This window comes from Salvelinus sp. IW2-2015, linkage group LG27 (assembly GCF_002910315.2).
Source record: "Salvelinus sp. IW2-2015 linkage group LG27, ASM291031v2, whole genome shotgun sequence".
Classification (NCBI taxonomy): domain Eukaryota; kingdom Metazoa; phylum Chordata; class Actinopteri; order Salmoniformes; family Salmonidae; genus Salvelinus; species Salvelinus sp. IW2-2015.
The window spans coordinates 14446298-14472854 of NC_036867.1; the positions used below are offsets into that span (position 1 = coordinate 14446298).

General features: G+C 42.3%; 1 protein-coding gene and 1 long non-coding RNA gene across 6 annotated transcripts in view; one reads left to right on the forward strand and one right to left on the reverse strand.

Moving 5' to 3' along the window:
- Positions 1 to 21852, forward strand: part of LOC111953441 (uncharacterized) — a 31142-nt gene extending 9290 nt beyond the window's left edge. Inside the window, exons 2-7 of one of the 3 annotated variants that reach the window (XR_011474240.1) lie at positions 9426 to 9699; positions 9806 to 11859; positions 20856 to 21057; positions 21163 to 21261; positions 21343 to 21466; positions 21585 to 21852. This is a non-coding gene — a long non-coding RNA (uncharacterized lncRNA). Of the gene's footprint in view, positions 1 to 9425; positions 9700 to 9805; positions 11860 to 20810; positions 21058 to 21162; positions 21262 to 21342; positions 21467 to 21584 lie in introns of all 3 variants that reach the window. The other 2 variants (XR_002893434.2, XR_002875862.3) reach the window with 2 other exon arrangements.
- The window catches only part of LOC111953440 (anion exchange protein 2), an 87829-nt gene that overhangs the window by 48005 nt on the left and 13267 nt on the right, over positions 1 to 26557 (reverse strand). Inside the window, exon 1 of one of the 3 annotated variants that reach the window (XM_070435404.1) lies at positions 1469 to 1711. The exons of 1 other annotated variant lie outside the window; for it this stretch is intronic. The gene's annotated coding sequence lies outside the window, so the exon portion shown is untranslated. Of the gene's footprint in view, positions 1 to 1468; positions 1712 to 26557 lie in introns of those variants that run through there. One more of the 3 variants, XM_023972698.2, reaches the window with a different exon arrangement.

The following is a 26557-nucleotide window of genomic DNA, read 5'->3' on the forward strand; positions in this document are numbered from 1 at the left end:
CTCATTTTGCCTGGCAGGCAGTGTTGTAGTGGAGGGTATAAGCCGTAAACCTATTTTTTGTTGTTGTTGTAGGCATATACCGTATCAATTAATAAGGCTGATGGAAAAGATACAAATGTTTAGCTTAAAATGTTGATAAACTATTACTTCTTCACATTAAGCGCAGAAATGCAATTTGCGGAAAAACACCATTCTAAAATGCACACCACCGCACATGCGAGCGGTTTCATGGACAGAGATGGAAATATCCTTTACGAATTTTGAAATAGGGGAAATCTAAAGATGCAACAACTATCATAAGTTGCTAATATGCAACTCACAACGCAACTCTAAACAAATTAACCTTGCTGTACGGTATTAAACTGAAATCACAACAACTCACATTGAATGAAGCAGACAAAAACCAAAAGATCCAAATCGAAGTAAATGGTTAAAAGTAACACGAAAACAGCCAAACAGGACAGGTTAGGTATCAACACTTCCAAAGCAAATGTAGCCTATGTAGCCTCATTTATCTATTTTAATAGTGGGCCTACTATTACCCTACTTGCACAGTACAGTTTGGGTTCGGCCAGACTGTGAAAGACCAAAATGGGATTCATCACTATAGGTAATTCAGAGTGCATCTTACTGTTTTTCATAGCATCTTTCACACAGAGCGCCTTTCCTGGACTTTGATGCTACCTGACTGTCTAGCGAAGAGATTGTATTGTAAGTCCATTATAATAAAAAAAAAAGGTTTTATATCAAACCACCTGCCGGTTGCATTGAATCAGCTCGCAGGCAGGATCTGGCCCACGGGCCTTACGTTTGACACCCCTGCACTAAAAGGTACAGACAGACTACAGAAGAAAAACCTAAAAATGTAGCCTAGGTACCAACTGACTACACTTACTGACCATGAATGAACTAGACAGGGAAGTTTTCAGAAAGTGAAAAGAAATGCACAAACCTCCAATAGAGCAAACAAAGAACTCTGAGGGAAGCAAATGCATTTATCATGAACTCAAAATGCCATTTAGCAACCCATGCGTGTTGCTGAAAACAAGTTCATAAAGAGTCTATTTCGGGCTTTATACGACTGTGGCGGAGTGTTTGTTGGAGCCACTTAACTAGAAGAGCACAAACAGCGCAGACTGGAATATGATAGGAAATTAGGATCATTTTTCTGGAGTGAGTGTCATCAGAGACCTAAACCTCTGCAGGTCCACTAGGTGAAACTTTACTCTCAATTCATTGAATTACTTAGAGCACAACGCAACTCTAACCAAATGAACCTTGCTGTACGGTATTAAACTGAAATCACAAAAACTCACATTGAATGAAGCAGGCAAGATCCAAATTGAAGTAAATGGTTAAAAGTAACATGAAAACAGCCTAACAGGACAGGTATCAAAACTTCCAAAGCTTCCAACAAGTCACCACTGAGACTGTAGAGAGAGACAACTTCAAAAACCTTATACTGTACCTTGGTGTGCCTCCTGCAGGGGAGCCTGACATTGTAGTGCAAAGCTGAACGCCGCTGTAAAGGGAAACCAGGAACCGGACAAAGTGAAGGAAAGAAAAAGAAAAGCGTGAGACAAAAAGACAGACAGAAAGCAAGCTGCAATTAGAGAGGCTTTCTGTGTGGCTTTACTGGCCGTGGTGGGCTCCTAGCCTAGTTTATTGTTCCCCCAGATGCTCCCTCTCACACTAACAGTCACAGACTGATAAATGCAGCCTTCCTCCTCAGGATTATGTTTCCTCCTGCAGCCCGCTGACAAGTAGCCATGTGACTGGAGTCAGTGACGACTTGTCCGAAGCCTCTGAGTCAGAGGCGTCGGACAAGCACACAGACACACTTTTTTTAGACGCAATTGAACAGGCCTATAGCTTATGAACTGAACACAAAACACAATCAACTAAAGTATAAATATTATACCTCAATCTGGAATTTTACAAAAGAAACAGATAACACTTATTTCCTTGTAATAGAACAAGGCCAAAGTGATGGAGTCGTGTAGCTAATCTTGTGTGATGAAAACCTTCACCTCCAGCGTCAAAGTAGCAACACAGCCATAATGTGTGGTGATAACTATCCCACCAGAATAATACAGGATAATGTGACTCTGGATTAGGAAATACCTCAGCCTTACAAGATATCATTTTTATGACCTCATCAATAGATTAATGCAGGGAAGCAGTCCACCAATCTTCAGATGTTAATCCAATCCAAGATGGCGTAGCAGTCGGATGTGTCTTTGTCCTGTCTGTCCCGTGTAAATAGTATTCGTATTTTTCGTATACATTTCGTATATATTTTAATTTCACTTTCCATCTAGGAACTGAATATACATTCCTACATTCCGCCTCACCCAATGTGGTACGGACCTGCTATTTTTTTTATACTTTAGAACCGTAACCCCAATCAGAAGCTAGCCAGATAACTAGCTACTAGCTAGTAGTCAGTTAGCCACTGCTGCGGTCTTCGCCCTTAAACTCGGACACAGCCAGCTTCAATACCGGCCAATACCTGCCAGTCTGCAAGCGCGATATCAACCCAGAGCATATAGGACTGCTTTTCTCTACCACATCACCGATTCCTGACGCAAGCTCTGGACAATTACACCGTATTATCACAGCTAGCTAGCTGCAACCGAGTGGCTACTACTGGCTAACACCTCTGTCCCGAAGCAAGCACCAGTTAGCTTGAGCTAGCCTCGAGCTAGGCCCATCTGCCGGCTAGCCGAAGAGGTCTACCAGCGAATTCTTGGGCTACAATACCTCTTTTTCAATTGGACTGGACCTTTTTTTTGCCGACACAGAGCCCTGCCAATCCATCACAACTGGTCTAAATCAGCTACAAGCTAATTTAGCAATTTTTTTGCCGCTGCTAGTAGCTTTTACCTTCTGCACAGACACCAGCCCTGTTATTAGCCTGGATATTACTCACCAATTTACCAGCATCGGACTGCTCTTCGACAACAACCCGGATTCCTGCCGTAATCCCTGAGCCACTACTTCTGATCCTCACAGCTAGCTTGCAGCTAGCGCAGTTAGCGCCACTGCCACGAAGCTAGCACCAGTTAGCAAACACAATTCTACAATTCACAACCTCTCTTTCGCCATTCGGCTTGGATTCTCTGGATTCTCTGTCGACACGACCACGTCTGAGCAGACCCCCTCCTCTGAGCAGACCACCCCCCGGCTACTAACTTTAAACGCCGCGTGCTAGCTTAGTGGAGGCCTCCCTGCTCCATCTACGGCTGCCCCCTGGACACTATGATCACTTGGCTACATAGCTGATGCATGCTTGACTGTCCATTAATTCACGGTACTCCATTCTGTTTATTTTGGTTTATCTGTCGACTCTGTGCTTTAACTCAGGATCTGTGTGTAGTTAATCCGACCCGCTCTGCCTAGTCGTCGCCATTTTTACCTGTTGTTGCTGTGTTAGACTAGTACCCTGTTATTGCTGCTGTTATCTTACCTGTTGTTTTAGCTAGCTCTCCCAATCAAGACCTGCAATCACTTTATGCCTTATTGTATGTCTCTCTCAAATATCAATATGCCTTGCATACTGTTGTTCAGGCTAGTTTTCATTATCATTGTTTTGGTTTGCAATGGACCCTGTAGTTCCACTCTCCGTACCTCTGATACCCTTTGTCCCACCCCCACACATGCGGTGACCTCACCCATTGAGACCAGCATGTCCAGAGATACAACCTCTCTTATCATCACCCAGTGCCTGGCTTGCCTCCGCTGTACCCGCGCCCCTCCATACCCCTGTCTGCACATTATGCCAGAATCTATTCTACCACGCCCATAAATCTGCTCCTTTTATTCTTTGTCCCAACGCTTCAGGCGACCAGTTTTGATAGCCTTTAGCCGCACCCTCATCCTACTACTCCTCTGTTTCTCGGGTGATGTGGAGGTAAACCCAGGCCCTGCATGTCCCCAGTCACCCTCATTTGTTGATCTCTGTGATCGAAAAAGCCTTGGCCTCATGCATGTCAACATCAGAAGCCTCCTCCCTAAGTTTGCCTTACTCACCGCTTTAGCACACTCTGCCAATCCTGATGTCCTTGCCGTGTCCGAATCCTGGCTTAGGAAGGCCACCAATAATTTTGAGATTTCCATACCCAACTATAACACTTTCCGTCAAGATAGAACTGCCAAAGGGGAGGATTGCAATCTACTGCAGAGATAGCCTGCAAAGTTCTGTCATACTTTCCAGGTCTATGCCCAAACAGTTCGAACTTCTAATTTTAAAAATTAATCTCTCAGAAATAAGTCTCTCACTGTTGCCGCCTGCTACCGACCCCCCTCAGCTCCCAGCTGTGCCCTGGACACCATCTGTGAATTGATCGCTCCCCATCTAGCTTCAGAGTTTGTTCTGTTAGGTGACCTAAACTGGGATATGCTTAACACCCCGGCAGTCCTACAATCCAAGCTTGATGCCCTCAATCTCACACAAATCATCAAGGAACCCACCAGTACAACCCTAAATCCGTAAACATGGGCACCCTAATAGACATTATCCTGACCAACCTGCCCTCCAAATACACCTCTGCTGTCTTCAATCAAGATCTCACAATCACTGCCTCATTGCCTGTATCCGCCACGGGTCCGCGGTCAAACGACCACCCCTCATCACTGTCAAACGCTCCCTAAAACACTTCTGCGAGCAGGCCTTTCTAATCGACCTGGCCGGGTACCCTGGAAGGATATTGACCTCATCCCGTCAGTTGGAGGTGCCTGGTCATTTTTAAATGTTACTTCCTCACCATATTAGACAAGCATGCTCCGTTCAAAAATGCAGAACCAAGAACAGATATAGCCCTTGGTTCACTCCAGACCTGACTGCCCTCGACCAGCACAAAAACATCCTGTGGCGAACTGCAATAGCATCGAAGAGCCCCCGCGATATGTAACTGTTCAGGGAAGTCAGGAACCAATACACGCAGTCAGTCAGGAAAGCAAAGGCCAGCTTTTTCAAGCAGAAATTCGCATCCTGTAGCTCTAACTCCAAAAAGTTCTGGATACTGTAAAGTCCATGGAGAACAAGAGCACCTCCTCCCAGCTGCCCACTGCACTGAGGCTAGGTAACACGGTCACCACCGATAAATCCGTGATAATCGAAGACTTCAACAAGCATTTCTCAATGGCTGGGCATGCCTTCCTCCTGGCGACTCCAACCTTGGCCAACAGCCCCGCCCCCCCCGCTGCTACTCGCCCAAGCCTCCCCAGCTTCTCCTTTACCCAAATCCAGATAGCAGATGTCTGAAAGAGTGGAAAACCTGGACCCATACAAATCAGCTGGGCTTGACAATCTGGACCCCCTATTTCTGAAGCTGTCCGCCGCCATTGTCGCACCCCCTATTACCAGCCTGTTCAACCTCTCCTCGTATCATCTGAGATCCCCAAGGATTGGAAAGCTGCCGCGGTCATCCCCCTCTTCAAAGGGGGAGACACCCTGGACCCAAACTGTTACAGACCTATATCCATCCTGCCCTGCCTATCTAAGGTCTTCGAAAGCCAAGTCAACAAACAGATCACTGACCATCTCGAATCCCACCGTACCTTCTCCGCTGTGCAATCCGGTTTCCGAGCCGGTCACGGGTGCACCTCAGCCACGCTCAAGGTACTAAACAATATCATAACCGCCATCGATAAAAGATTACTGTGCAGCCGTCTTCATCGACCTGGCCAAGGCTTTCGACTCTGTCAATCACCATATTCTTATCGGCAGACTCAGTAGCCTCGTTTTTCTAATGACTGCCTTGCCTGGTTCACCAACTACTTTGCAGACAGAGTTCAGTGTGTCAAATCGGAGGGCATTTTGTCCGGTCCTCTGGCAGTCTCTATGGGGGTACCACAGGTCAATTCTCGGGCCGACTCTTTTCTCTGTATACATCAATGATGTTGCTCTTGCTGCGGGCGATTCCCTGATCCACCTCTACGCAGACGACACCATTCTATATACTTCCGGCCCTTCCTTGGACACTGTGCTATCTAACCTCCAAACGAGCTTCAATGCCATACAACACTCCTTCCGTGGCCTCAAACTGCTCTTAAACGCTAGTAAAACCAAATGCATGCTTTTCAACCGTTCGCTGCCTGCACCCGCACGCCCGACTAGCATCACCAACCTGGACGGTTCCGACCTAGAATATGTGGACATCTATAAGTACCTAGGTGTCTGGCTAGACTGCAAACTCTCCTTCCAGACTCATATCAAACATCTCCAATCCAAAATCAAATCAAGAATCGGCTTTCTATTCCGCAACAAAGCCTCCTTCACTCACGCCGCCCAAACTTACCCTAGTAAAACTGACTATCCTACCGATCCTCGACTTCGGCGATGTCATCTACAAAATAGCTCCAACACTCTACTCAGCAAACTGGATGCAGTTTATCACAGTGCCATTCGTTGTTACTAAAGCACTTATACGACCCACCACTGCGACCTGTATGCCCTAGTCGGCTGGCCCTCGCTACATGTTCGTCGTCAGACCCACTGGCTCCAGGTCATCTACAAGGCTGTGCTAGGTAAAGTGCCGCCTATTCTCAGTTCACTGGTCACGATGGCTACACCCACCCGCAGCACGCGCTCCAGCAGGTGTATCTCACTGATCATCCCTAAAGCTAAAACCTCATTTGGACGCCTTTCCTTCCAGTTCTCTGCTGCCTGCGACTGGAACGAATTGCAAAATCTCTGAAGTTTGAGACTTTTATCTCCCTCAACAACTTAAAAATCTGCTATCCGAGCAGCTAACCGATCGCTGCAGCTGTACATAGTCCATCTGTAAACTACCCACCCAATTTACCTACCTCACCCCCCATACTGCTTTTATTTATTTACTTTTCTGCTCTTTTGCACACCAGTATCCTTCTTGCACATGATCATCTGATGATTATCACTCCCAGTTTAATCTGCTAAATTGTAATTATTCGATTTATTGCCTACCTCATGCCTTTTACACACATTGTATATAGATTCTCTTTTTTCTACCATGTTATTGACTTGTTTATTGTTTACTCCATGTGTAACTCTGTGTTGTCTGTTCACACTGCTATGCTTTATCTTGGCCAGGTCGCAGTTGCAAATGAGAACTTGTTCTCAACTAGCCTACCTGGTTAAATAAAGGTGAAATAAAAAAATTAAAAAAATGTCTGGCTCCAACTATATTGACACAGGCGAAACCTGGGACAATAATGCTTGACTATAGTGTGCCACAATGGGCAAGCAGTGTAGTAAATGCTGTAGACATTGACAATACAACATGAGAGCTCGACAAAATCTGGTTGCCATGACATACAATCAACTGGACCTTGAGCTGAATAGCAATTCTGTGCTGAACAATGACAAACGGTGTCGTAGGGCTGGGCCGTATATCATATTTCATAAAACGGGTTGTTTGGATCCTTGATGCGGATTGGTTGATATGCAGGAGATGTGGGACAATAGCTCTCGCAAAATAACATGGTGTTAATGTCAATTCCACTGTCCACGCAGCCCAGGCAGGAAATTCATAAACATCTACATATTATTTGTCCATGCTACTATTTGGTTTGCAATAGTCGGCGGTTGTATAAACCTATCTGTCAGCCTCTACGACCTGTGCAACAATCTCTCCTGTACCAGTAGCCTAGCTAGCCCAAGAATGAACATGAAACTAATAATTCACCAAGGAAACCGTAAACACTCCGAATTCCAGTGCTGGAGTGCCATTTTAGCTGGCAACGATGTGAGTGGGACGTCCCATTCTCCGCCTAAGAAGAGGCAAGCACCAGCCCTTGGCTTCACCTTGTCAAATGATAATTCCCGGGTTCTCAGGCATTATTGCTTAATTACTACATAGGCCTAACGGTATTTATCCACGCACTGGTGTGGATTTTTACTGTACCCTCTCTAACAGTATTTTATATGTTGTATTTGTTACATTAAATAATTCAGTAAACTATTTAAAATCATTCGTTTTTAAAAATCGCCAGCAAGAAACTGCTAACAGCTGAGCTAGGTAACTTGCAAGCACAACAAGTCTACAACTTCGGGAGTAGAGACCCCCGAAAATTGTCGGACTGCCGTCTAGTGGCAAAAGTACGATTTATTTTGTTCACAAAAAAATGGAAATACTAAAAGACAAAAGAAACGTGCCAGTGTGTAAATTATACATTAGAAATTTATGACATTTCTGGAAGTGAATGCTTGAATTGAACAAGTAGCCCAACTAATTATACATTAGAAATTTATGACATTTCTGGAAGTGAATGCTTGAATTGAACAAGTAGCCCAACTACACACCTGGAAACCATTGGTCGAGTACCAGCATGAGGCTACAAAATAACATTTTGATGCAATGTTCTACAAATAAGACTACTTTAGTGTCAGTTTTGTCCTCCTATTATTTTTTTGTTGAAGTTCGGTTGAACAGTATAAAGCAATCAGAATGGAGAAAGCCCATAAAAACCAATTATAAATAATTTGCTGCCATCCTAGGTTCATGCACTAACCATAAAGCATATTTAGAACTGTTATTATTCAAAAACATCAAATACTGTCAGAAATTTGAAATATATTATATTTTCAGAGATCCTATTAAATTACTAGTTTATATGTCATAAATCCTCAAAGTTCCAGAATGGTCTAAAAATGGCAGCCACAGTGGTCAGGGAAAAATCCAAACAAGATTAATTGGAATGAATGGCAGTAGAAGCATAGGTGATGCATTTCCTGCTTTTAAGAGTCTAGCTACAGTTTCAGATATGATATGTTCCTAATTTTGTTCGAAAGTTGTTTTCATTGCAAGTTAAAGCTTACTGTTAGCTAGCTAGCTGATGTTAGATGGCTGGCTCGCTAGCTAGCGTTACATTTATGATCTGTGTGTAGTGATGTTCTCAGAAAGCCATTTCACATTGCTAGTTATAGCCTAATGTTAGGTAGCTAACTAACTAACATTGAACCTATTTGGTTAACTTTAGCTAGCTATGACAATCGGTTTGTATTGCTGGTACTCTATGGATTGGGATTATGGGTCATTGTTTAGCTAGCTAGCTACATGTCTGAACAAAATACCCCAAGTTAAAGCTTCCTGTTAGCTAGCTAGCTGACATTAGATGGCTGGCTCGCTAGCTAACATTACATGTACTATCTGTGTTCTCAGAATGCCATTTGCATTGCTAGGTATAGCCTAATGTTACCTAGCTAACTAACATTGAACCTATTTGGTTAACTATAGCTAGCTATGACAATCGGTTTGTATTTCCGGTACTATATGGATTAGGATTATGGTTAATTATTTAGCTAGCATGTCTAAACAAAAGACAACACTTTGCAAGATGATTACATGACCCATAAAGTTAGCTAGGTGTGTCTGACGGTGATTATGGCTATCTATTGTATAATAATGCCAAAATATTTGTATCTTGAATTTGTCTTTGAGCATCAGTAGAACACGCCTGACTCTCCTCCACCAGTCATACAAGGAGAATGGTCTAATGCCCATCAAAAAGAGAGCTGACCCAAGCAAGTGCAGCTTACACCTGAAGCATGAGGACTTGCAGCGAGTTGTGAATTTCAACAACTACGCAGAGGATAATGCAATAGTTTTACCAGGACGCCACCCAGGACACAAACACTTGGTGGAAAGCTGCTGCCATCCCATGTGACAAAATCAGCGGTGTGGCGTCTCTACAAGGAATCGATGACAACACTTTGTATGTAAAGCATAAACAACACGTTTTGATCATTTAATTTACCTCCAACATGACTTGCACAACTTTTATTGATCTCACATATTTTTTGTTATTTCCTGTTTTCCAGCCCCGATGCTCTGGAGCCTGGTGTTGTTGCCGCCAAGGAGCGTTCGGACTCAGTCGGGACCAGGTTTAAGCTGCCGAGACATCCTTCCTCCCATAGATGGTCTGCCTGCACCACCTGGACTGGATACAGCTAGACAAATGTATCTTTTTGAGAAGATCAGGGAGCTTTGTGACGAAGAGGCTATGGACATCATATGCCCTGCACCAAAATCAAGGGCAGGACAGAAACAGACTCTCCGAATATAAATTCCCTTCTTCATGCTTGGTTCGGATGGACCAGTAATCAGGACTATCTGCAGTGCCTTTATTCAAATGACTCTCTCCTTTTTTCCTGCTGCTCAGCCACTTTACCCCTGATTGTATGCATAACTACCTCATCTATCACCGATATCGTTATTGTACATAATGTATATTATTTTATTTATATTGACAATATCTGATATTGCTACTGTGCAAGTAACCATTTGGCTGTACCGTTTACAGCTTCTGTAGAGATCCATACACTTATCCAATATTTAAAAATATTTTCTACATGAAATTTTTACTTAATTGTAGGCTACTACTTTTAGTGTTAATCTTTACTACAGTTCTCAATGTTTAGTACGTGACCTCACATGTGAACCCTTAAAGAGATGGGTGGGGCTGGCTTAAGAGGGTGTGGACAACGCTGAATGGGTGTAGACAAAGGAGAGCTCTCCAGTAGATACCAAAACATTCAAAGGTCAGTTTATCAACTTTCAAAGCAGAATTACTTTCCCATTGTTCCTCAAAATGCAGTGTATGGTATACCATTTTGTAGCTCTGTGTCTCTGCTTTTATCCAATGTAAAAAACAAATTTCAAATTTTGCTACCTAAGACCAAATCAAGGTGGTTGGTCACATTTCTTTCAGGGTTTGGTACAAACAGTGGCAAGTCAAATTCAAGGACTTAAGTACTTTTTCAAACACTTACATTTATTTTCAAGGACCATCAATTTGTAATAGTTCCTATTATGCAAGTGTTTCTAGTCGCCACCATATATCGCCACAACCTCATGAGGGAAAAAAACAAATTAACTATTCATCACTATCTTACAAGTTCTACTCAATAATAGACGTTTGACTACATACATGGAGTGGTAAGTCAGTACTGATGATGTTGACTGATTTCCTTATATGTACTGTAATTCAGTAATTTTTTTGAAATTGTAACATTCATATTTGTTCAGTGTACATGATAATAATCTTAAAATTAAATGTAAAATGTCTTTATATTTCACAAAATGTTAGGTCCCACAGGCTGTCCCAACACAAAAGGATCCTAAGTTTGGAACCCACTGTACTACTAACGGCTCTCCGTGCTTGCTTTAATTCTTTTTCTCTCGGTGTATCTCCTTTGCCTCGTTCATTGCATCCTGACTCACCACTGTCACTACTCACTGTAAAGAAAAGGCATTTTGTTATGAGAACTTATAGTAGCCCATATTTTGATTATAGCTACCTTAATTTCAGTCAACTGCTCCTGCTGAGGTCAAGCTCTGTTCAACATTAGCTTCCAACTTCATCCTTCTAGCCAACTAGTTATAGCTAGCAACCTGGCCAACAGCCAGAGCACTTGAGCTACCTAGCTAGCTAGACATCTGACTGAAATATCAGCGACTATTTACCAGTTGTACATTCATTTTTCGAGTGTCAGTTTTTTCCTGTTTGGGGGATGTCTGCTGACACAGCAGGAGTCAAGGGATGCTAAAAAAAATCCCACTGTCAGCAGCGTCTCCCACTTGCCAGTGTAGGTCTGGGCTGATGTAGTTCATTTCAACTCACAGCCTGTCGTGGGTGGAGTCTCGTTGGACAGAGTGGTGAATGAATGCACTGCAAACAAGGCAAATACAAGGGAGCAGGTGAACATAATGAGCATACATGAAACGTTCATGATTCCACTCATTCGCAGATGTATGTGCGATTAGAACTCAGATCAAGAAGCCTTCTGACTGTTGAACAACGCTGGGAACGCAATAAGTGTGTAAACGATATTTAACAAAAAAAAAGCGAGTAAACTATTTCACAAAAAGGTGAGTAAATGACGTTAACGTGTTTACCCTCCACTACATCCCTGGATGGGTCTGGCAAAACCATTCATAAACATAAATATCCTGCCAAGCAAGAAGGAATCTGCATTTGCCCGTCATTTTAGCTATTGATGTGACGTTTGGAGGCGCCTAATCAGTCAGTTCTGTACCTGCTTGGCAGAGTCGCAGTGTGGTTGGACTGAGCGAACTTGCCTAGCAACCAGCATATAAAACACGAGAAAATAAAACTCAGTAGTCTGCCAGGAAATGAATTCACAAGACCAATACATTGTTCTAATATTCTTCATATTAACATATTTGATCATTTTCTGTTGTCCTCTCATTTTAATTCAAGTACTTTTCAAGTACCAACTTCAGAAAATGTCAGATTTTTAAGGTATTCCAGTACTTGAATTTCAGAGTGCCAAATGCAAGTACATTAAGCACGTTGTGCGAACCATGTTCTTTGTATATATCCATTATAATGATCCTGATAAATTAATTTGCTTTGATTAGAGAAGCTGACAGTCACATCACATTAATTTGCATGGTACGGTGGTGATCGCAACAACTGCAACATGTTGCACAGGTCGGATAGGCACACAGCGAGGTTTATATTAACCCCCGCTGAACCAAACGCTAGCCTAGTACAGGGTTTTTTCTGGATCAAAAATGGGGCTTAGGTGGTGGTCGTGGCGGGGGCATGGCTAATGATGGTTGGCTGAACTAAAAATGTTGGCCGAGGCGACAAAATGTGCTGTTTTAAAGCTAATTTCCTGCAATTCTACATATTTTGCCATGAGGCTGAGAGAAAAATTTGCAGTTTTATAGAAAATGTACTGCAATTCCACATTCTGTCATGGCTTAAGCTATACGAGTGACTCAAACATAACAAAATCAAATGACAACAATACTCCTGAATGTATCATTTTTTATATTTTAGATCTTAAAGATTAAAAAAATATATAGGTCCATTATCTTTTCTACATAGATTGTGGTTTTAGAAAAAAATAGTTTTTTATAATTTTAAATAAATAAATATATATACACACACATATACAGTTGAAGTCGAAAGTTTACATACACTTAGGTTGGAGTCATTAAAACTCATTTTTCAACCACTCCACAAATTTCTTGTGACACAAGTCATTTTTCCAACAATTGTTTAGAGACAGATTATTTCACTGTATCACAATTCCAGTGGGTCAGAAGTTTACATACAATAAGTTGACTGTGCCTTTGAACTGCTTGGAAAATTCCAGAAAACAATGTCATGGCTTTAGAAGCATCTGATAGGTTAATTGACATAATTTGAGTCAATTGGAGGTGTACCTGTGGATGTATTTCAAGGCCTACCTTCAAACTCAGTGCCTCTTTGCTTGACAGCATGGGAAAAGACCTCAGATTTTTTTTTTGTAAACCTCCACAAGTCTGGTTCATCCTTGGGAGCTATTTCCAAACGCCTGAAGGTACCACGTTCATCTGTACAAACAATAGAATGCAAGTATAAACACCATGGCACCACGCAGCAGTCATACCGCTCAGGAAGGAGACGCGTTCCGTCTCCTAGAGATTAACGTACTTTGGTGCGAAAACTGCAAAATCAATCCCAGAACAACAGCAAAGGACCTTGTGAAGATGCTGGAGGAAACAGGTACAAAAGTATCTATATCCACAGTAAAATGACTCCAATATCAACATAACCTGAAAGGCCGCTCAGCAAGGAAGAAGCCACTGCTCCAAAACCGCCATAAAAAAGCCAGACTACGGTTTACAACTGCACATGGGGACAAAGATCATACTTTTGAGAAATGTCCTCTGGTCTGATGAAACAAAAATACAACTGTTTGGACATAATGACCATTGTTATGCTTGGAGGAAAAAGGGGGAGGCTTGCAAGCCGAAGAACACCATCCCAACCGTGAAGCACGGGGGTGGCAGCATCATGTTGTGGGGTACTTTGCTGCAGGAGGGACTGGTGCACTTCAAAATAGATGGCATCATGAGGACAGAAAAATTCTGTGGATTTATTGAAGCAACATCTCAAGACATCAGTCAGGAAGTTAAAGCTTGGTCGCAAATGGGTCTTCCAAATGGACAATGACCCCAAGCATACTTCCAAAGTTGTGGCAAAATGGCTTAAGTTCAACAAAGTCAAGGTATTGGAGCGGCCATCACAAAGCCCTGACCTCAATCCCATAGAACATTTGTGGGCAGAACTGAAAAAGCAAGGAGGCCTACAAAACCTGACTCCGTTACATCAGCTCTGTCAGGAGGAATGGGCCAAAATTCACCCAACTTATTGTGGGAAGCTTGTGGAAGGCTAAGGAAACGTTTGACCCAGGTTAAACAATGTAAAAGGCAATGCTACCAAATACTAATTGAGTGTATGTAAACTTCTGACCCACTGGGAATGTGATGAAAGAAATAAAAGCTGAAATAAATCATTCTCTCTACTCTTATTCTGACATTTCACATTCTTAAAATAAAGTGGTGATGCTAACTGACCTAAAACAGGGAATTTTTACTAGGATTAAATGTCAGGAATTGTGAAAAACTTAGTTAAATGTATTTGGCTACGGTGTATGTAAACTTCCAACTGTACCAATTATATTATTACAAATTCCTGTGTGATAATTTCTCTGTAAGTATATATTTTTGTTGGTACTGGCAGCCTACGTGGTATAAACTATGTAAATTGAGATGAATACTGTGTCTGAAACGGAAAAAAATGACAAAGCAAATAAAAACGTGGTCAAAATATTTAAATAAAGAAGCTGCCATGCAGGGAATCGTAAGTGGTTCGTTTCAGCTCGTTGTATCTTGTTATTGATACCGTCTCTTGTTTTGAGGTGTTTTCACTGATGTCATGTCTATGCTAATGTGGCAAAAATGCACTAGCTAGCTAACCAACAACTGTAAATATGTATTTGAGACAACAAGTGCTCATTGTACAAATGTATGTTTTCAATAAACATTTGGAGACTTAATATAGTTTACATGTTGTCAACAATCTAAGCCAACCCCGCCTGTTTTGTCCCGTAGTTGGGCACATGTCAGTTTTGTTGCTAAACAACTAACCTGTCTATAACTCCCTGCTATCAACCAATCAGCATTCAAACTTTCCATTTTATAATGTCAGTTTGTTTGAAAAATAATTGGAATCATTACACTTAAACTGGCTGACTAGCTAGCTAACAAACATAGTCAAATGTTTTTCTCCTTTGTTCTATTGCGTTAAGACAATGCCATTGTCATGGAGAATGTGGTTTTGTTATAACCTATTACTGATTTTGAGATACTGAAATGATTGCAATCAGGCTTTATTGTAGTCCAGAGGTATACCAAGCGTCATACCTCTGTTAGGAAAAACGGAACTATCAATCCGCTTAAAACTTCAAACAATTCCACATAAAGTCAATTAAGGTACTGGATTATACATGTTTTGAACAAAGTGTGCAGTAATTCAATCTAAACACTTAGCCAGTGGGTCAAACAACAAGCATTCCTACATCAGCTTACATGAGACTTAGTGCTGAAGAAATGCCTGTAGCCATGGGTGACAAGGCCTATGTGAGCCTGTGTGTGTGTGTGTGTGTGTGTGTGTGTGTGTGTGTGTGTGTGTGTGTGTGTGTGTGTGTGTGTGTGTGTGTGTGTGGGGAGGGTTACAATTAGGGTTAGGGTAAGGGTTCGTAGTTACGGAAAATAGGATTTTGAATGGAAATACATTTTAGGTCCCCATGATGATAGAAGAACATAACGTGTGTGTGTGAACTTGTTTTCCTACCTTATCAGGACCCCAATGTCCTAATAATTCACCTGAATGTCCTGATAAGGTAGGAAAACAAGAACCTGAATTTGGTCAATTGCTATTTTAAGCTTAAGTGTTCGATTTAGGGTCTTTGTGTTAAGGTTAGGTAAATGTTTTCCCCTGAAAAAGTCCTGAAATTTCACAAAAACACAGCTGTGTGTGTGTGCCTGTGTGTGTGTGTGTGAGAGAGTATTAGTGTGCATGCATGATTGTTTGTCATTGGGTATATGTGCTCACAGGGAGTCACATGACATTCTGGAAGAAAGAGGAAACGCAGAACAAAAGCCACAATGAGCTCAAACTAGACACCAGTTCAAAGACTAGGGTTTCCTCTGTCCCAATAGCACACTGAAAATAGCATTTATCCATGGAGTACTGTGGTCAGACCTATAAAAAGAGGTGTGAGAGCCCCTTTGGATTGTGGAGGATGAGCTTTTTTACTGTGGCCACCAGACAATTAGGCGAATGCTCAGTAGATAGTTTGAAATGTAAACAGCATTCTTTCTCTGCAACACAGCCAACTACATTCCCTTGGTCAGTTCCAATATTTCAAAAAGGAAAACAGAGTACATATTTGCTTGCGGAAATAGTTGATGTGGTGAGCAACAGCATCATCCAAACCTGGCTGAAATGACCAAAACTTCTGTAACTGGGCAAACACATGAACATAAAACTAAGACTATAAATATAGCCTAGTCTATATAACAGATTAAAAAAGGTATTCTAACCAATTGCCTGATACACATTTTTTAAAAATGGAATAATAATGAAATGTATACCTTTGAGTGATATATAACTATGGTGTTTTAAACACTTCGAGCTCACTTGGACTGAGTTTTGAAACCGTCAGCAAAACTCCTTTCTGCAGCAGATTCTCCTGCTTCCTATCATTTCTGTTCCTGTTGTAAGGCTGTAGCCCAGTGTTTCCACTAGTTTTTTTGCAGCAGTGGCTTTTTTTAAAAGGACATTCTAGGGTTGGGCGTTATACCGTATTTATCATATCCCGGTGTATTTTGAAATACCCACAGTAGGGTTTTCAATAGCATAGGATTAGTATAATTTTTTTAATATATTTTTTAATATAAATTTTACCCCCTTTTCTCCCCAATTTTCGTGGTATCCAATCGCTAGTAATTACTGTCTCATCGCTTCAACTCCCGTACGGGCTCGGGAGAGACGAAGGTCGAAAGCCATGCGTCCTCCGAAGCACAACTGCTTCTTAACACAGCGCGCCTCCAACCCGGAAGCCAGCCGCACCAATGTGTCGGAGGAAACACCGTGCACCTGGCCCCCTCGGTTAGTGCGCACTGCGCCCGGCCCGCCACATGAGTCGCTGGAGCGCGATGAGACAAGGATATCCCTACCGGCCAAACCCTCCCTAACCCGGACGACGCTAGGCCAATTGTGCGTCGCCCCACGGACCTCCCGGTCACGGCCGGCTGCGACAGAGCCTGGGCGCGAACCCAGAGACTCTGGTGGCGCAGCTAGCGCTGCGATGCAGTGCCCTAGACCACTGCGCCATCCGGGAGGCAATATTTGTACTTTTTAAATAAATGCCTGCAGTGCAGTCAATTTGTGCATTAAATAGATAAAGCGTTGCCCATGCTAATAAAGCATTTTGGCCACTAGAGGCCTCTATCATTCTCTATGATCTAGATGCTCACTCAGATCAACGATCCCTCAGAAGCTAACTTTTTTTGTCATGTCAAATAGTGGTAACATTATTCATCCCGGATCAGGCAATAAATATCATTACACATTTGCAAGTAAGTAAACAGGCGCATCATAAACAAACTCTCCAGTCCCGATTAGTCAAAGCCCTCTCCAAATTGTCTTGGCACCGACTTGAATAAGAAGGACCCTGGATCTAGATAGGTGTTTGCTATGAGCCCAGCTGGCCTATTGGTTTATTCCTATGGTGATCTGGCAGTGGTTAGTGTTGATAGCTTCGCCTCCGTTGAAAAGTTGTTTCCCTTGAAATAGCACTTGGGGGTCGTTTCAGCTGAAACATTCAACATGCAGACGCATCTCTCCGTCCAGACCTCAGAGAGCTGGGGCCGGTAGGACCCCAGTCTTCGCCAGTTCTGTGCACACAGTAACTGGAGTGTTTCCAGCATCACACACACACAGCAACAGCTGCTCCTGATGAATCTACTGTACGTCCAGCTCTCTCCATCTACCCTCAGAAGAATCAGTCAGCCGGCTCTGTCTGTCTAGCTCTGTCTGCAAGTTAAGTAGCACCTCTCTTGGGGTGGGGAGGGATATAGAAAAGGGCAGAGTGAGGAGATCCCGTGGTGGCATGCCGATATGGAGGTTTTCATGTGCTTCCTTATTGTCAACAGACCCCACTGTCTAAAGAGGAAAATTCAGTCATCGTTCTAGCCTCGATACCAGTGGAGGCTGGTGGGAAGAGCTATAGGGGGACGGGCTCATTGTAATGGTTAGAATGGAATTCATGGACCAGAGCCAAACATGTGGTTTCTAGGGGTGTAAGAGTACACGTAAGAGTACCGAACCATTCAGTACAGGGACCTTGGTTCAGTCCGGACTGTGAACCCGATTACATACAAAAAAATGTTTTCAATACAAACACTAGGCCTATAGGCCATGCCTACGCTGCGTTGGAGGCCTATGCCTCTTGAGTAAATCTGAGCTGAAAAAGAAACCGGAATAGCCTGAAATTAGTTAACAACTAGACTATGCCCACATTGTAACCAAAATTCAAATCTTAATTGCCACATTTCAAACTGTCCTTTTATGAGGCGCAACGGGGAACTAGTTCTGTAGGATAGAGAGTGGTGGGGTCGATAAAGGATCATCGTTTAAATCTCCAGTTTGGGAACATTTCGGCTTCCCAATAGATTATAACGGTGAAGGATAGTAAGGTGTGAATAAAACGTTAACAGTATGTCGCCACGCTCTACGAGAATAGCCTATGCAGCTGCCAACACCTCAAATGTCGACAGATTTACACCGACATCACCCCAGTATACCAGAGCAAGACGGAAACTCATAGAAATAATACAACATCGTCTCTCCTCGGCATTCAAACATTCCTTGGCAACTGATTCTGACTGGTCCAAATAAATTACAAGAGCGATAGGTAAGCTATGTTTATATTTTTTACAGTCTTTGATTTATAGCCGCGGATATGCGCCCATTCACGGTGGTTGAGAATGGGGGGGGTTTCAGCACCTTGTGAAAGAGCTTGAGCCATGTTACGAACTTCCCTCTTGCACCCATTTCAGCAAACAGGTACAGTGGTTTCTCCTTTAAAAGTTGTGTCATACTGCAGCAATTCTATGGAACGTTATTTAAATTGTCAGCCATTTTTACCATTAATGCTAGTTGGTACTAGTTTGACCACCAAAGGCCAAAACATTTATTTCTGTTTTTAGAGGGAGAGAAACGCTGAGCCAATTGTGTGCCACCCTATGGGACTCCCAATCACGGTCGGATGTGATACATAATAATAATACAAATAAATCCCCCCTTCTACATGTTAAAAGGTTCCAATTGATAAACATGTTTTATCAATTAAGATATTTGAGTTTAACCACAATATTTGTTGTATTATTTGTTCTGTATTTCCTGGTAGATTAAACTGAAAATGTAACCAATCACGGCCGGTTGTGATACAGCCAACATAACTGAGAAATACATTTGGCGATAGAATGCTCCCCCTACCCTCTTTCTAGGCAAGTCTATTGTCCTGCTAATAGCCAGAATGGCGCTGTACAACATAACCGTGTGTGTTTGAAAGAGTATTTTCCAGTAAGCAACAATTCGCTTTCCTTAATTAGCCTACTTTGTTCCAATATTTCTGTCATTCAGTGGATATTTATTCTCATAGTAAATCGTTATGGAGCCATAAGGAAATAAGCATCTGCATTTTTATCAACATTGTATTAACGAAAGCATAAAGATGCTGATGAAGAAATACAGTACTGTACAGTATATGCTTTATCCGACATTTTGCGGTTGCAGGAGGTCGCCCACACTCATTTTAAACATTTGGATAATAAAGCATTTTGAAGATAGAAGCCACCTGCATTTTTTTATTAGGCTACTATGCTGTCTGACAAGTAAATATAGCCTACAGTACATACTGTAGTAAACATGGTGAGTGCCTAATCGCCGATTGTCCTCACTTTGATTATGCTGTAACAACATACTGTAGCACCATGACCTCTATTCATTTAAGTGAGCATTTTAGGGCTTTCAGGATGAATGGAAAATCTACTGGAGACATTTAAAAGAATACTGGTAGACTTGGGGATTTTGGTCACGGTCAGTGCTATTCGCAAACACTATCAGATGCCTGTGCTACGCTGAATGTGAAAGCCCAAGAAAATAAACAGGTACAGTGGGAGACTACTGTAAAGTGGGTCTAATAATGCTTAAATAAAGTGACTGCTGGTCTTTACTGTATGCTGCACATTTTTACATTGTATTCCATTTCCAGCGAGACTATTCAAGCCATCGACTCACTAATGAATGAAGATGAGCGATCGGCAAAGGCCATCTGTAATCTGCTGGCATCACGGCACAACATCAACATCGCTCTAATCACAGTCAGAAGACAGTTGAAGAAACTTAGCCTTCATTTCTCAGAACAAGAATAGACTGACGAGTTTCAGAAGGTCTTTGTTTCTGGCCATTTTGAGCCTGTAAATCGAACCCACAAATGCTGATGCTCCAGATACTCAACTAGTCTAAAGAAGGCCAGTTTTATTGCTTCATTAATCAGCCCACAGTTTTCAGCTGTGCTAACATAATTACAAAAGGGTTTTCTAATGATCAATTAGCCTTTTAAAAATGATCAACTTAGCTAACACATTAGCTAACACAACGTGCTATTGGAACACAGGAGTGATGGTTGCTGATTATGGGCCTCTGTACGTCGATGTAGATAATCCATTAAAAATCAGCCGTTTCCAGCTACAATAGTAATTCATAACATTAACAATGTCGACACTGTATTTCTGATCAATTTGATGTTATTTTAAAAGGGACAAAAAACATGCGTTTCTTTCAAAAACAAGGACATTTTGAAGTGACTCCAAACTTTTGAACGGTAGTGTACATACATACATACTTTTTTCCAGAGCATTAACCATGTGTGCTTGTTTTGTACTGTTCTGTAGTTTCGACCCGATGATTCGTCTGACAAAGAACTTTGCGTCCTGCAGGCCCAGGCATGGATCAAAGCTGGTGAGACATTCAATGACGTCATCTTCACAGACGAATCAACCATGGCCCTTGAGCAATTTGCTCAAAATTGTTACAGAAAAAAAGGAAGATAAAGCAAGCCGAGTCCCAAGCATCCGCTCAAACTCCATGTGTGGGGGGCAATTTCTCACCAGGGACCAGGCCCATATTTGACTTTTGATGGTAAGTTTGGCTATTTACAAAGCAAAAGGTAAATAAAATATTGTAGCCTACACATCACGGACTGCTATGTGTTCCACAATAATTCACTGTTGCCTCCTTTTTCAGGAATCATGGCTAGAGATTTCTTTGAGGAAGAAATCATCAAGAAATATGCTGGACCCTATGCCAGAGAGGTGTTTCTGGCACCACATCGTTTCTTTCAAGGTAGGATTATAGCAATATTTTGTTATGTTTAGGCCTATTTACATGTATATTTCTGGTATTGTACCTAATTTTGCCTGTTAGGCAAAATTTCTTTTTTTCTTCTCCAAAAGCAGACAATGACCGAAAACACACTGCCGCCCGGTTTGCATTGCCGCCCGGATTGCATTGCAAATGAGGGCATAAACTGGGTCAAGACGCCAGCAGAGTAAGTAGACCTTCATGTAGTAAAATAAAGGTAAAATAAAATAAATAAAAAAGACCAACACCACCTACGATAGGCCTACAGTATATCTAAAAACATATTTTTTTATCTCTACATGTAGGTCTCCTGATTTAAACCTGATCAAACTTGTTTGGCATCAACTGAAAACATTCATCCGTAACTGCCAAGCCTACAAGCAAAGATGAACTGGTCAAGTAGGGGGATGTTCCCACCTACAATAGCCAGGCTATAAAGAGTCTATTGTCCTGCTAATACTGTAGGGCTCTCCACCTGCTACAGTACACTTGTGAAAAACAAATGTTTATAAACCTGTTTTCAAAATGCCACCAGCTGTCCATCACTACTGTAAATAAAAACACAGCATCTTGTTTACATTCTTTATTGTAACCACAATGTCACAAATAATTTGTATCTACCTTTCAAATTACTTTTCGAAATTTGCGCTTTTCATGTAATTTTTTGTTAAATCCAGTTCGGATTTAAGTATAACTTTTGGCTGACGCCTTTAGTGAGAGGTCTAAGGCTTCAATATTTAATCATATCTGCCCTCCGAATTCATATCTAAGCGGCATTTTTCACACCATTATTAGTTACATTGTTTTAGTTTGAACATGCAGACAGGCACTAAGAACAGCAAGAACATTTCCCTAGTCAGTGGATCAAGCTGGAGAACTGCAAGGCAATCCCCATTGTGCGCCACTCGGGAGCCATAACCAATATACACTGCTCAAAAAAATAAAGGGAACACTTAAACAACACAATGTAACTCCAAGTCAATCACACTTCTGTGAAATCAAACTGTCCACTTAGGAAGCAACACTGATTGACAATAAATTTCACATGCCTGTTGGTGCAAATGGTTAGACAAAAGGTGGAAATTATAGGCAATTAGCAACGACACCCCAATAAAGTAGTGATTCTGCAGGTGGTGACCACTTCCTCAGTTCCTATGCTTCCTGGCTGATGTTTTTGGGTCACTTTTGTGAATGCTGCGGTGCTTCACTCTAGTGTGAGCATGAGACGGAGTCTACAACCCACACAGTGGCTCAGGTTAGTGCGCTCATCCAGGATGGCACATCAATGCAAGCTGTGGCAAGAAGGTTTGCTGTGTCTGTCAGCGTAGTGTCCAGAGCATGGAAGGCGCTACCAGGAGACAGGCCAGTACATCAGGAAGACCGTGGAGGAGGCCGTAGGGGGCAACAACCAGCAGCAGGGACGCTACCTCCGCCTTTGTGCAAGGAAGTGCACTGCCAGAGCCCTGCAAAATGCCTCCAGCAGGCCACAAATGTGCATGTGTTCAGCATATTGGTCTCACAAGGGCTCTGAGGATCTCATCTCGGTACCTAATGGCAGTCAGGCTACCTCTGGCGAGCACATGGAGGGCTGTGCGGCCCCACAAAGAATGCCACCCCACACCATGACTGACCACCGCCAAACCGTCATGCTGGAGGATGTTTGCAGGCAGCAGAACGTTCTCCACGGCGTCTCCAGACTCTGTCCACGTCTGTCACATGTGGCTCATGTGCTCAGTGTGAACCTGCTTTCATCTGTGAAGAGCACAGGGCGCCAGTGGCGAATTTGCCTAATCTTGGTGTCTCTGGCAAATGCCAACGTCCTGCACGTGTTGGGCTGTAAGCACAACCCCAACCTGTGGACGTCGGGCCCTCATACCACCCTCATGGAGTCTGTTTTCTGACCGTTGAGCAGACACATGCCACATTTGTGCCTGCTGGAGGTCATTTGCAGGGCTCTGGCAGTGCTACTCCTTGGCACAAAGACGGAGGTAGCGTCCTACTGCTGGGTTGTTGCCCTCCTCCACGTCTCCTGAGTACTGGCCTGTCTCCTGGTAGCGCTCCATGCTCTGGACACTACGCTGACAGACACAGGTAAACCTCTTGCCACAGCTTTGCATTGATGTGGCCATCCTGGATGAGCTGCACTACCTGAGCCACTTGGTGTTGGTGTAGACTCCGTCTCATGCTACCACTAGAGTGAGAGACCACCAGCATTCAAAAGTGACCAAAACATCAGCCAGGAAGCATAGGATGAGAAGTGGTCTGTGGTCACCACCTGCTGATCACCTCCTTTTTTGGGGGTGTCTTGCTAATTGCCTATAATTTCCACCTTTTGTCTATTCCATTTGCACAACAGCATGTGAAATGTATTGTCAATCAGTGTTGCTTCCTAAGTGGACAGTTTGATTTCACAGAAGTGTGATTGACTTGGAGTTACATTGTGTTGTTTAAGTGTTCCCTTTATTTTTTTGCGCAGTGTATATTGTCCTGCTAGAAACGTTGTTTGCAGAATTCACAGCCTGCTATGCTTGTGAAAAACAGGGTTAATAATATATCTGAGAATATCTAAAGGGGCTTTATATAAATTCTAAATTAATTATTATTAATAATAATAGCTTTGTTTTAAAAATAACAATATTTTAGAGATTATTTAGTTTTCAAATAACGTAAAGTGAGTGAGAAAAAGGCCATTCTTGAACATGGGGTGAGACATGGTTACTAATTTGTAAATAAAGCCAGTTTGTTATTTAGAATGATTTATTTCTGTTTTTAGGAGGGAGATATATCAAAAGCCTACCATCACCTCATGGGTCACCCGGGCGTGGCCAGCACGGGTATGGAACCAGCATCTGTAGCAATGCGATGCAGTGTCTTAGACCCGCTGCGCCACTCGGGCGCTGTACAACGTGACCAGTCGGGAGTAGAAAACAGTACTACAGTAAGAGCAAAAATAATCCTAACATTTCCACACCATAATTGTAGTCTAAGTTTCTCTTAGAATAAAAACCTTAATGTAACAACAGTTTTAGTAAGTAATACTGACGAGTAGTAACAAAAAAAGTCTATTTTTAATGACACAGTAGCGCCTTAGAGCACTGATTATGCTTTTGAGTTCCAACTCCTCCTTGCGCTGGTCTGGTCAATGAAGTAGTGACGCAGGGTACCGTACTAAACCACAAATTACCTCTAAATCCTGCAGCATAACTGCAACATTTTTAGTTGAGCAACCCCTGTAGTACCCGCTCTATATAAGCAAGCCAAAGCCGAAGCTTCCGATGAATTGGGCGATGTACCGTGCTACAGACACGCCCCATTTATGACAGTCAAAACTTGAGGTAGTGTCATGGTGCGTTCATAACAAAGTGGGAATTTACCACAAACGACTGGGAAAATTCCACTTGAACGGCCCTCCAACTGGTAATTACTAGCTGGAAACTCGTCCATCATCCAGAGCACCCACTTCCCCCACATGGTCAACTCAGACGTCACCTACTAAGAAATGGCCTCTATAACAGCATTTTCAGAAGTTAAATGCAACAACAAATCATTATTTATGAAAAGCAATCTATTATTGTGATTTTTTAAACTCTATAATTAGATTACAAGCATGATAGCAGTATTTTAAATGTATGGTTGCCGCAGCTTGTTGGTCATTAGCTTATCAAATCAAGTCAAATTTTATTTGTCACATGCTTCATAAACAGGGTTAGACTAACAGTGAAATGCTTACTTTGGCCCCTTCCCAACAATACAGAAAGAATGAATAAATAAAAATGCATAATAAATACACAATAAGTATCGATAACTTGGCTATATACACGGGTACAAGTACCGAGTCGATGTGCAGGTAATTGAGGTAGGTGTGTATACTGTATAACTAGGAATAAAGTGACAGATAAACAGTAGCAGCAGCATATGTGATGAGAAAAAAGTTAGTGCAAAAAGGCAATGCAGATAGTCTCGATAGCTATTTGGTTAAAGGGATACTTTGGGATGTTGGCAAAGAGGCCCTTTATCGAATCAGCGTTTCTCAACGAGTTCAAATCACATGAATGCATCCAAATGATATTTACGACTTCACAACTGGTAAATTCCCACCTCCCACATGGTTACAAATCGCAGCATCAGAGTGGAAACTTCAGAGGCTCAACATAACAATCCTGTGACAACAGACAATGTCAAGAGTATTGTAAAAGGCATTTAATTTTCCTGCTGTAACAAGACCCGCCTCCTCTGCACAATTACCTCAGCGAGGCAAGCAAGGGCTATTGAGTGGAGGGGTGTGGTGTGTAGTCTATTGATAGCACACAATTTGACACATAGAAACTAGCAACCATCATCCAACTTTTGCCTACTACCACACCTTCCATACATCCTAGGGCTGAGTCCCAAACACACCCCATTGGCATGTTGGAATAGAGCCTAGAGGTCAGAGCTAATAGCCTTGCCTGCAAAATAGACTTTTATCATCTACTACTGTGTTTGAATAATCCAAATTAAATACATAATCACTCTTGTAGACAAATACGTTAGCTAGATATGTACTTGGCATCAGTCTGAATAGAAAGCTGAAAGTCTTTGGTATAAAGAAGGTGAGGAATTAAACTCTTGATACAGATCAAAAAGCATGGTAAATCTCTGTAAGCTTCTCAAAAACACCAAAGGAAAAATCCCAAATCCCCAGTTGATATCCATTTTTTAATAGACCTATGTGGTTTATCCACTAGTCACAGTCATGGTTCACGATCATGTTCTCTTCTGGCCATCACACACACCAGCAATGGACACTATGTAGCCTAATCTGTAAGGTGTTGGTCCCATGTTTCATGAGATTAAATAAAAAGAATCCCAGAAATGGTCCATACGCACAAAAAACATATTTCTCTAAAGTGTGTTTACATCCCCTGTTAGTGAGCATTTCGCCTCTGCTAAAATAATCCATCCACCTGACAGGTGTGGCATATCAAGAAGCTGATAAAACAGCATGATCATTACACAGGTGCACCTTGTGCTGGGGATAATAAAAAGCCAGTTGTCCTAAAACACAATGCCACAGATGTCAAGTTGAGGGAACGTGCAATAGGCATGATGACTGCAGGAATGTCCACCAGAGCTGTTGCCAGAGAATTGATTGTTCATTTCTCTAGATAATTTGGCAGTACGTCAAACCGATCTCACAACTGTAATAAAGCCCTTTTGTGGGGAAAAATTCATTCTAATTGGCTGGGCCTGGCTCCCCAGTGGTTGGGCCTGGCTGCCAAGTGGGTGGGCTTATACC